The sequence below is a fragment of the Lactuca sativa genome, chromosome 4 (genome assembly GCF_002870075.4).
Source record: "Lactuca sativa cultivar Salinas chromosome 4, Lsat_Salinas_v11, whole genome shotgun sequence".
Lineage (NCBI taxonomy): Eukaryota > Viridiplantae > Streptophyta > Magnoliopsida > Asterales > Asteraceae > Lactuca > Lactuca sativa.
Window position 1 is genome coordinate 7,802,713 of NC_056626.2, and position 11,664 is coordinate 7,814,376.

The window sequence follows — 11,664 nt, forward strand, 5'->3', positions numbered from 1 at the left end:
TCGATCCTTTCTTCTCATCTCCCCCTTGTTTCGGAATGGACACGAAACTGGGTAGGCCTTCAATTTTATTCAAGAGAGCCATGGCCGGAGAGAGTTTCTCAGCGAGGGTACGCCTCACCGAGTAATTGAGGATGGGATCGTGTGCTTCCAAGATGTTGGATAGAACGGCGTGGACATCCGAAACACACGTCTTGATGATTTCCCTTTCGGATCGAAGAGCCTCCAATTGTTGTTCGGAGTTGGAGAGTTGGGTGCTCTTGACCTTGAGGGCAGTGGTCTTACTCGCCAGGACGTCCATCAGTTTATTTTCAGCCGCAAGATCCTCTTGTAGCTTTGCCAAGCGGGCTTCAATGGAGGCACGGAGTGCCGAGTTGTCGTCGCTAAGGTTTTGTCTGAGGGTAGCGAACGAGGATAACTCCGTCTTCACAAACTGGGCCAATTGATTAACAATTGGTTCCAGTGTTGTTTTGTTGGCTTCGGCGCTTTCCTGCATAGACTGCAGCAGGATTGTAGCGTCATGGAATAGTTTATCGACTTTTTCGGTCGCTGCCTCACAAGCACGGGTGGAGGCATCAATAGCAGCAGTAGCAGAGGCCACTGAGTCATGTTGAGCCTGAGAGAAGGCATCAACTATCCTCTGAATGGCAGCTTCAGATAAGGATGACTGCTGATTGGAAGAGGAGGCGAGAAGTTGATCAACCTTCTCGTTCAGCTCGCGGAGATGCTTCTTAGTAACAGGAGCATCATCCTCCTCATCGCTTTGAACTTGAAACGGACTATAGTAGACCGAATCAAAGTTCAGATGGTCACCACCGAGGTATTGATCATCGCCATCGGAGGCGTCTTCTGGAGAGGGTGGTGGTGAAGCTGGGGGTGTTATAGGTTTAGTGGGTGCAGGTTGAGTGGGTGGAGGGTGAGTTTCGGGTGGTGGTTGTGTATGGGTTTCGGTTTGTGGAGGTTCAGTTACAGGTGGGGTTTCGGTTGATGTGGTGAATATGGGTGGTGGTATGGGGAATGAGGTTGGTGGTATAGTAGGGGTTATGGTGGGAATGGAAATAGGGATTGTGGGTTGAGGTGAAGGAACTGGGGTTTGGTGAAGTTCCATGTCCGGGGTTGGGGACCGAGGAGGTGTGTTGCCTCTTTGTGGAGATTCGTCTCCTTGTGACTCCTCAGAGCCCGAACTTTCAACTTCGGATTCACTTGATGAAGAGGAAAGGATTAGCTTTCGCTTTTGTTGGGTCTTCCTCTTTTTCGGTTTTGGTGACGAGGCAGCCTTCGGTTGTTTGCGCTTCTTTGGAGTAGGTTTTGGGGCTTTGGATGGTTTCTTCCCCTTGTCGGCCTTCTTACCCCTTGCCACCGGTTTGTCGGCATCATGGATCGATCTCAACATTTCCGGTGTTAGTTCCCTCGGACCAGATGGCCCTAACTCCCTGATCGCCTTGATGAAGCTGCTTTCAGATGGCACACTGCCATACATCGACTCCGGAATAGAGCCAATGAAGGAGAATTTCGATGCAGCTGATACGATGATCTTCGTGGTGTGGAACGTACCAACCGAAGACATCGGTGCACCGTCAGCAGTTTGGACATCGAACTTGTCCATAGCCCACCTTGTGATCAAGATCCAGAACCGGGCTAGTGACACCTCGGAGTGTCGGGAAGTGGAAGAGAGGCTCTGAATCAGTTGTTGCCAAAGAACAAATCCGTAGTCCAGATTGATTCCGTTGTACACCGCATACATAATCGACAGAAACAGACGACTGGCCCCGTCCGATCCTGAGCTTCGTTCTGACAGTCCCTTGAAAAGAACTGTAAATAATCCATTCCATTGGGGCGGTAGGCATGATTTCTTGAATCTGGCGACGGAGGTGAGAACTTCCGTGTAGCCCATGTTGTAGAACATGCTGTAGAGCATACCAACTGGAATTGTCTCCGGGTGAATACGCGATGGGTCAGCAGCAAACCCAATCATAGAGCAAAAGCGGGGACGAGAAATCGACGTCTTGTGTTCCGCCACTTCAAAGAAAACTCTGTCAACGGCCTTGTCGTAATAAGCCGTTGCGTAGACCTGAGATAGGGCGACCATTGGCACCGTTTCTATCCGTGACAGTGCCGGAGCAAGCTGGGAGTATTTGAGACACTCGATGATCGGCGACATGTAGGGATCATAGGCCAGTGGGTTCAGATCAATCACGAGGCATTGCTGAGGACGGATTGGAAGAATCTGAGAAGTAGCATGGACGGAAGAGGATTCAGCCATTGTTGCAGGTTGGAGAAGAAGATAACCGGGAGAGAGTTTGGAAGTATTTTTGCTTTGGAAATTATGGGGCAGTAAAGAGGTAAAAGGTGGTCTGGATGGGTTTTTATAGTAGGTGATAGGAGAGAGAAAGATCGATTCAAATCTCTTATGGAAATATGGAAGGGTTTTTTTGAGTGACTGATTGGTGACAGTTGGGACGTGCGATGATCACGTAGGAGAGAGAGTGTCAGATTCCTAGGATCACGCCGCCCAATAAGCGCCGGTTCAGAGAGAGGAACCGTTTCTATTTCCACACGCGCCATTAATGCCTGATGGATGACGCTTCAATACTCGCACACGCGTCCAATAGTGTCAGAAAAAGCGCGACCTCTTCAAATTCACGCGCCTGCTTTTTACCGTCGTTTGAATTCCTATTCTTTGAACTTCCGCCGCGTCAGCATCTTTTGTCTTTTCCCCTTTTAAATGGCTGTTTGAAATTAACAATCCACGTGGCTAATTTTTGACCACAACTTCATTTGTAATCATCCAGTAAATATCCAGCCTGTAAAATAATTAGTAACGGAATTTTTTGAAAATTTTGGATTTTCGTGCAAAGAGTGTAAAAGAAAAAGAAATAAAGCAACTCTTTTTAGGATAATCTGTGATGTCCATAAGGACACGAAACTGATGATCCCGGGCACGAATCTCTTCCTTCAAGGTCAAGAGAGACCCTAAAGTGTTAGTGTGGAATCCCGTTGAATTACGATCAAACATTTAATAATAAATGTTGAAAGGCATCTTTTAATAAGGCAAATTAAGGGTGGTTTCGCTTTGATTCATCAATTCAATTCTTGATATAAGAACGAATGTGAACAAAGTACTTGTGAGACCAGTGTAGTCTGTTGAACAAGTAGGTTTGAGTTGATTCTGTAGTGGCTTGGATAATGATGAAATCTCAGATAAAAATTTAAAATTGGATCCCTTGGGAAGAAATGTTATGGTGTGTAACAATTTCATTGGAACCACGCAAAGAGAAAAGAAATTGAGATTTCATGAAGGTACATTCGTCAATTCATTGGTGAAAGCTTGATCAAGTTGATTGGTCACCGTCAATTCTTTGGTGTTGAATGTTGGGTTTCACTCAGTTCGTAGTGGCACGAAACTAAGATCATAAACACAGAAGTTGTGTAACCATAAACCTCAGTGGTAGTTTTTGAGAGTCTCAAGGGTTACAGTGATGAAACGAGTGTTATGGAGAATTTGTAATGGAGATGGTGAAAGAAGACATAGTACCTCTGCTGCGAACCAAAGGACCAAGCAGGAGACTCTGAACTCATGTGAGAATAGAGTGAGGTAGCTCACGATTAGAATAAATGAGTTAGCCTTATTGGGAAGACAAGGTTTGTGTTTACCAGGTCATGAAGGCTATTATTCAAAATCTTATGAGGCTTGGGACACATACAGCAGCATGCTTCTAGGGACATTTAAGTAATTCAGCAGATATATTCCCATAAACAAACGAGCACACAAAGAAAAATAAAAGAAAATATTTTTGTAGTTTTTGAAATTTATATATATATAAAAAAATAAAAATAATAATAAAAAAAAATGATAGAGGAATAAAAAAAAAATTTTAAAAAAAACTTGGAAAAAGATTGAAAAACCGAACCCGAACGTTCGGTTGGTTTCGGTTGGAAAAAGTTGAAAAACCGAACCCGAACCTTCGGTTGGTTTCGGTTCTTGAAAATTTTGAAAAACCGAACCCGAACCTTCGGTTGGTTTCGGTTCTTGAAAATTTTGAAAAACCGAACCCGAACCTTCGGTTGGTTTCGGTTCTTGAAAATTTTGAAAAACCGAACCCGAACCTTCTGGAGGTGTCGGTTCTTGAAAATTTTAAGAAACCAAGACGTTTAGATATGCAAAAGAAAAAAAACTTTGTACAGAAAGAAAATAAATTTTGCACAAGAAATATACAACATAGAAAAGCTACCTTTGAAGTAATGAGCGAGTCAGATAGTTGAACCGAACCCGAACGTTCGGTTGGTTTCGCTTCTTATGGTTGAGATTGAGTGGTAGTGTGAGGAACTGATTCTGATTCCATCATACCGAGCCCTTGCAAAATTTTATTGAATGAGGCTTCTGGAAGAGCTTTGGTGAAGACGTCAGCCAGTTGATCAGTGGTTCTTACGAAGTGAACTTCGACATTTCCATCTTCCACATGATCTTTGATGAAGTGATACCTTAGTGATATGTGTTTGGTTTTAGAATGTTGCACCGGGTTATGACAGATCCTAATTGCACTTTCAGAGTCACAATATAGAGGGATCTTCTTCATATTGAGTCCATAGTCTCGAAGTTGACTCTGGATCCAGATCACTTGTGATGTGCAGGATGCAGCGGCAATGTATTCCGCTTCAGCAGTAGACAGCGACACACATGTTTGTTTCTTGGATTGCCAGCTGACCAACTTCCCATCAAGAAATTGACAGCCACCAGTTGTGCTTTTGCGGTCGAGTCCACATCCTCCAAGGTCTGCATCAGAATAGGCTTGAACAAAGAAGCCAGAGTTGGATGGATACCATAGACCTAAGGAGGCAGTTCGCTTGAGATAGCGTAGGATGTTCTTCACTGCCAGCATGTGAGGTTCGCGTGGGTTAGCCTGAAATCGAGCACAATAACATACAGAAAACATGATATCAGGCCTGCTAGCAGTTAGATACATCAGTGAGCCAATCATTTGACGATAGAGCGTGATGTCGACGGCCGGTTTATCGAGTGAAGGGGTAAGTTTGGTGCCGAATGCCATAGGGACTTTGACTTTTGAGTCTCCCATCATGCCAAACTTTGCTAGGAGAGTCTTCGTGTAAGCTTCCTGATTGATAAAGATGCCTTCAGGTACCTGTCTTATATTTAAACCAAGGAAAAAATTAATAGGACCCATTGAGCTCATTTCAAACTTAGTCTCCATCAACTTTCTGAATTCAGCTGTTAAGCTGGGATTCGTAGAGCCAAAGATGATGTCATCGACATAAATTTGAACTATCATAAGGTGGTTACCTTCCTTTTTGCGAAAGAAGGTGGGGTCAACCGAACCTTGTTTGAATTTGGACATCTTTAAAAATTTTGTAAGCGTTTCATACCAGGCCCTCGGAGCTTGTTTGAGGCCGTACACAGCTTTATCCAGAATGTAGCAATGATGTGGATACTTTTCGTTCACGAACCCGGGAGGTTGCTCCACATACACCGTTTCTTCAAGTTCTCCATTGAGAAATGCGCACTTGACATCCATTTGGAATACCTCAAAGTTTTTGTGAGCAGCATAGGCCAGAAATATTCTAACCGATTCTAGCCTAGCTACTGGAGCGAACGTCTCTTCGTAATCTATCCCTTCCTCCTGACAGTATCCTTTGACAACCAGGCGAGCCTTGTTTCTTATGACATTACCTTCCTTGTCCATTTTGTTTCTAAAAACCCATTTGAGACCAACAACTGAAGCATCCGGAGGAGTTGGAATGAGGCGCCAGACTTTGTTCCTTTCAAACTCGTTTAGTTCGTCTTGCATAGCTTGAACCCAATCAGAGTGATCGAGGGCAGTGTTCACTGTCTTCGGTTCGACTTTTGATACAAATGAGTTAAACATACAAAACTCTACTTTTGAGAATAAGGATGTCTGTTTTGCCTTCAGTTGAGATCGGGTCAGAACCTTGTCAGATACATCACCAACTACTTGAGAGATAGGATGATCTCTGGTCCATTTTGTAAGAGGAGGGTAATTCGGATCAAAGGATGGATCTAGTTCAGCGTTGATCATCTCTTCAGGCTCAGATTGGCTATCGAAATCAAGCGTCGTATCATCATGCTCCCCCTCAATTGATGAGTCTTGAGAAACATGAGGTTCAGGGGTTTCTTGCGGTGCTAAAGTTTCAGGCATTGAAGCACCTTCGTTTGGAGGGGCATCTGCGGTTGGAGAGGTACCTTCGGTTGGTGAAGGACTTTCGGTTGAAGTAGTAGAGCTTGGCTCCCGCTGGACTTGTGAGCTTGGCTCCCCCTCGACTGAAGCATTGTTGGTTGGAGATTCAACAGTAGGCGTTTCTCCTTCATGCATTCTTCTTGCAGCATCTTCGACAATCTGCTTCATATGATCTATTTTGTTGTCGGCTGCTCCTGCTTCTGAGAGAGAAGCTTTTTCCGGTTCATCAAAGAGATCCAGAAAATTCTCGTACATGTTGGCGATTGAGACTGTGACTTGACCAGTTTGAGGGAAGATTTCCCTGGCAGTGTCATTTATGGCCTGTAGCTTCTTGACGTAGCTGTCGTCGAAGGTCACATAGTATGTTTCTTCAATCCTTCTTGATCGTTTGTTTAGGACCCTGTACGCCTTTGAAGTGAGTGAGTAACCCAGAAAGATTCCCTCGTCGGCTTTGACATCAAACTTGTTGCGGTGTTCTTTAGAGTTAAAGATGAAACACCTTGAGCCAAAAACGTGGAAAAATTTCACATTGGGCTTCCTGTTGTTCAGTATCTCATATGGTGTGAGCGTGAATCGCTTGTTGAGATATGACCTGTTTTGTGTATAACAAGCAGCAGAAATAGTGTCAGCCCAAAAATAAAGAGGTAAGGAAGCGAAACTTAACATGGTTCGGGCAACTTCACACAGAGATCGGTTTCGTCTTTCGACTATTCCGTTCTGCTGTGGTGTGTAGGGAGATGAGAAATTATGACTAATTCCCTTTTCTGCAAGAAACTCTTCAAACTCCTTGTTCTTGAATTCGAGACCATTGTCGCTTCTGATGTTCCGAACGACCTTCTTGAGCTGGACTTCAATTTGCTTGATAAATACTTTCAGCTTTTGAGTCGCTTCAGATTTGAGCTTTAGAAAGAACACCCATGTAAATCGTGAAAAGTCATCAACGATAACAAGAATATACTTGCTACCACCGATGCTTTCTATAGATGAAGGACCACACAAATCGATATGAAGCAATTCGAGTGGTTCAACAACTTTTGTGTTGATTATAGATGGGTGACTTTGACGACTCTGCTTTCCTATTTCGCATGCAGCACATAAATGTTCTCTGTCGAACTTGAGCAATGGAAGACCCCTAACATGACCTCCAGTGACAAGTCGGTTGATATCTTTGAAATTGAGATGAGAGAGTCTTCTGTGCCACAACCAGCTTTCATCGGATTGAGCTTTTGATAGCAGACAGATTGCTGGGTTCCCTTTGATGGGTTTCATGTTCAGCGGAAACATTTCACCCTTTCGCTCTGACTTCAGAATCACTTTCTTTGTTGTTTTCTCTATGATTTCAGAACCTTCATCATCAAATGAAACTTTGAGACCTGTACCTCCAACAAGCTGAGATACACTGATGAGGTTGTGTTGAAGTCCTTCCACATAGGCCACCTTTCTTATGGTAAAATCGCCATTCGTTATCATTCCATATCCCTTTATGGTGCCGTAAGAGTTATTTCCAAACTTAACGTTGCCACCATTTGCAAGAGATCTGTATTCCCTGAGTTCCTCCTTCCTTCCTGTCATGTGACGCGAGCAGCCACTGTCGATGTACCATTCTTCGTCAAACTGCTCGTCACTTATAACCTGCAAAAATTAAGCAGATTTAGGAACCCAAAGTTTCTTGGGTCCATGTGAGGATTTCATGGGAACAGGAATAGTTAGAGAGATATCAACAAGATATGTTCTTTTAATCAAAGTTGTTTCATCTTTCTTTTTAATGGTGAAAACTTTTATTTTGTTAAGATTAGGTTGGTTTCCTTTGGGCTCAGGCTTGGATTCATCGACCTTTTGCTTTCCCTTCTGTTCAGCTGATGAATGAAATTTTTGAGAAAAAGTGGGATTAGCTTTAGAGCAAGATGAAGATGAGTGAGTAGGAGTAGAATGACGAGAAGAGTTAGATCGAGAGAATTTGGATGGGGATGGAGGTGTCTTCCTTGCTGATGACTCTTGGTGACCCTTTAGCTTTTGATCATTGGTGGGTTTAACCTTTAAGTCTTGTTCTCTTCTGACTTCGGAACCGAACCTCTGAGTTCGGTTGGAGTTGTTCTTGGAACCGAACCTTTGGTTTCGGTTGAAATCCTTTTCAGAACCGAACCTTTGCTTTCGGTTGGTATTTTCTTGCGAACTGAACCTTGACTTTTGGTTGTTGGAATCATCAAGCTTTCCTACAGGATCATGTTCATACTTCAGATTCTTCTCCTTGTGTGAATAGTATGCATTCTGGGAGTGCCAGAATTGTTTCCTTTCAGAAAGGTTTTTCCTGTATCTTAGGTTCCTTTCTATCTTTTTATCCCTCATCTGTTTAGGTTGATGATGAACGTTCACTTTCGCTTTTGATGTCACCTTGGCTGGTTCCTTTTGATCTTTAGGAGTTTTTCTTTGAGCTGAGGGTGCAGAGGGAATGTTTGACGAAGATTCAGTTTGACCTGAGGAAGTGGAAGAAGTATCTGATGAAGTTTCACTTCGAGCTGTTGGCGTTGAAGGAATGTCTTTTTTTGCTGAATGATCAACCTCTTGAGGAGTATCTTTTGTACCACTTGTGCTTGGTTCGCTGAAATTATCAGGCTTGTTCAAGGGTTCAGGTATGTATCTCCCTTTCTTCATCCAAGAGGTTCTTTCAGATAGGCCAACAGTTTCGTTTCCATTGTCAATAGGAGCTTCCCAGAAGAACTCATCACAGCCATCAGCATTGTCTTCGTTAACAATAGCCGTGAGTTCAGCTGTCTGATGTTCGGTTACTCCAGTCACTTTGTATACCTGATTTGGAGTGGTTCTGACCTTTTGATAGACAACAGCCTTTTCTACTAATTTCGGGGACTTTTGTTGGGACAATCTAGCGAATTCCACAGAATTTTCAGAAATAAGATTTTTGTGGTTTTCAGTTTCGCTTTTCACAAATTCTGAGCAGTCAACCGTATCCTCTACAGAAATTTCACTCATGTTTTCGTCCTCGTTAAGCTCAGATGCATTTTCAACATCAATTTTATTTTCTGAGCTTACTTTGGCATTTAGAGAGTCAAACTTTTGTATGGTTTCGGTTCTCAGTTTAAGTCTATCATTTTCGTCCAAAAGATTTTTGAGCATGTCCTTATGGTCTTTGGATTTAATGAAGGACTCAATTTTGTCCAGTCCAATTTGATAAGATGGGTTGACATCATCAGACGAAATCACACTCTCACAATTGTAAGCTTCGGCATCGATTTCATCCTCCTTAAATTCTAGGAATGGTAAAATCATACGGTGGATCTTTTTGCCTATCTCACAGTCCAAATGCAGCTGAGTAATATTGGAATATAAACGTTTAGCTATTAAACAAAAAACATTTCGTTGTTTTAACAATTTCAAATTGTCTCTCTGCAAATAAATGTTTTCGTCTTTGACTTTAATTAATTCCGACTCTTTTAACTCAATCCACATACGCCGCTCCTCACTCTTCGACGCCACCCTGCTTAATTGATCAGTCAGGTTAGAATTGGTGACTCTAGTTTGAGTTAAGCTACTATCTAAATGAGAAATTCTTGTGTTAACGCTTTTTAGTTCTTTCTCATATGAGGATGATGGTACTTTAGATGAAATAAAAACAGATTGTACCTTCTTTATCAGTTCATCAAGCTCATTGAACTGTTGGCTGAGTGGTTTGGCTGTGAAGCACATATCTTCCTGCACTTTCGGTCCAGTGCTTCCTCCATCGGTGTTGTATCCCCTCATTTGAGATGCGCTTGACACCATGAAGCATTTTCCACCACTGCTTTCCTCCTTAGCCATATAAGCCTTTCCATGAGTAGGCTTCCTCACTTCTTCATCTTCTGAGTCAGTAGACCAAACTTCGGTTCTACCGAACTCATCGTTATTAACCGAACCCTGCACAATAAGAGCATTAATAGAAGGGTTAGCGGTAGACTTTTTCTTCCTCAGCTCATCCAACCTCTTCTGCAGTACGGCTTCCTCATCCTTTCCGTCATCCTTTTCAGCCATCTTTTTAAGAACACAGTCCTTAGCATAGTGGTTCTTGCCACCACAGTAAAAACAGCTTACTCCGGAATCGCCATCTGCCTTCGGTTCCTTCTTGGACTCTTCAGCCTTCGGTTCATTGTTTGCCTTCTCAGAGCTATAACTCCCCTGCCAGTTTCGGTTTTTGTTGCTGGGGAACCTCTTCTTTATGAACCTCTTAGGATTGGATACCATCATGGCATAATCCTCAGTTGTGAGGTCATATTCTTCCAAGTTGAGCTCTTCATCCTCCATCACGGCTTTACTTTTAGATAGGAGGGCCAACGAACCAAGACTAGACACCACGTTCTTCTCTTGAACAACAATCTTCTCTTGGGACTTTAGAATACCCACCAGTTTCGCCAAAGAGTATGATTTAAACTGTTCATGGGCTTTGACTGTGGAAACAACTGCTCTCCATTCCGATCTCAGTCCGTTCAAGAAAGTAACCTTTTGTTCGATGAGCTTCCTTTCAATGTCGTGTTTGATCATCTTGCTGAGAAGATGATTGAAGCGATCAAACGTCTGAGTCACGGTTTCTTCGGCCCCTTGCCTGAATTCTCCAAACTCAGATAGAAGCAAGGTTTGGATGGAGTGTTCAAGATCTTCGTCTGTTGAATACAGTTCGCGAAGTCTATCCCACACTTCCTTCGCCGTAGTGCATGAGCTGACTAGTCTGAATGTGTCGGACTGAAGGGCGAATCTGATCAACCTAAGTGCCTTAATATTGCACTGGAATTTATCTTTCTCGTCCTGCGCAATATTCGTCACGTCCTTGAGCAAATCGTTGTATTCTTTTTGCGTCTTGATAACTCTGGATGTCGCTGAATGAGAAAATGGTCCATTGATAATGGCTTCCCATATGAGAAAACCATTGTCCTCCGATCCAATCACGTAATCTTCAAAATGATGCGCCCATACTTCATAGTCATGGGTGTATAAGATTGGAATCTTTGTCGTCGAACCAATGCTGTTGGAAATATTAATAGGGTTTGATTGTGTTGCGTCCATAATGATCGTAATAACCTGTTCAAAGATCAGACTTGTAATAAAGCAGATTAGGGCAAAACAATAAATACTAAGATACGTCAATTAAGATGACGGCTCAATAAATATCGATGATTGCGGAAAACCCTAATGAAAACCTTTTTCACAGAAAAGAAGTGTATCGATTACACAGCCTCCCGCTCTGATACCAATTGATGAGATTTAAAACACAATAGCTTTTAATCTATAAAGATCGATTAGATCTTGAACAAGTGTGTGAATGTGAAACTGCAAGAACACAATATGAATAACATGGAAGAATGCAATATTAAGAACAAACAGCTTGAATCAAACGTGTCGAATGATTAAATAAAATCCTTAGAAGAGCTCGATTAAGAACATCAACTGTAAAGGATTAGAAGATTACAAG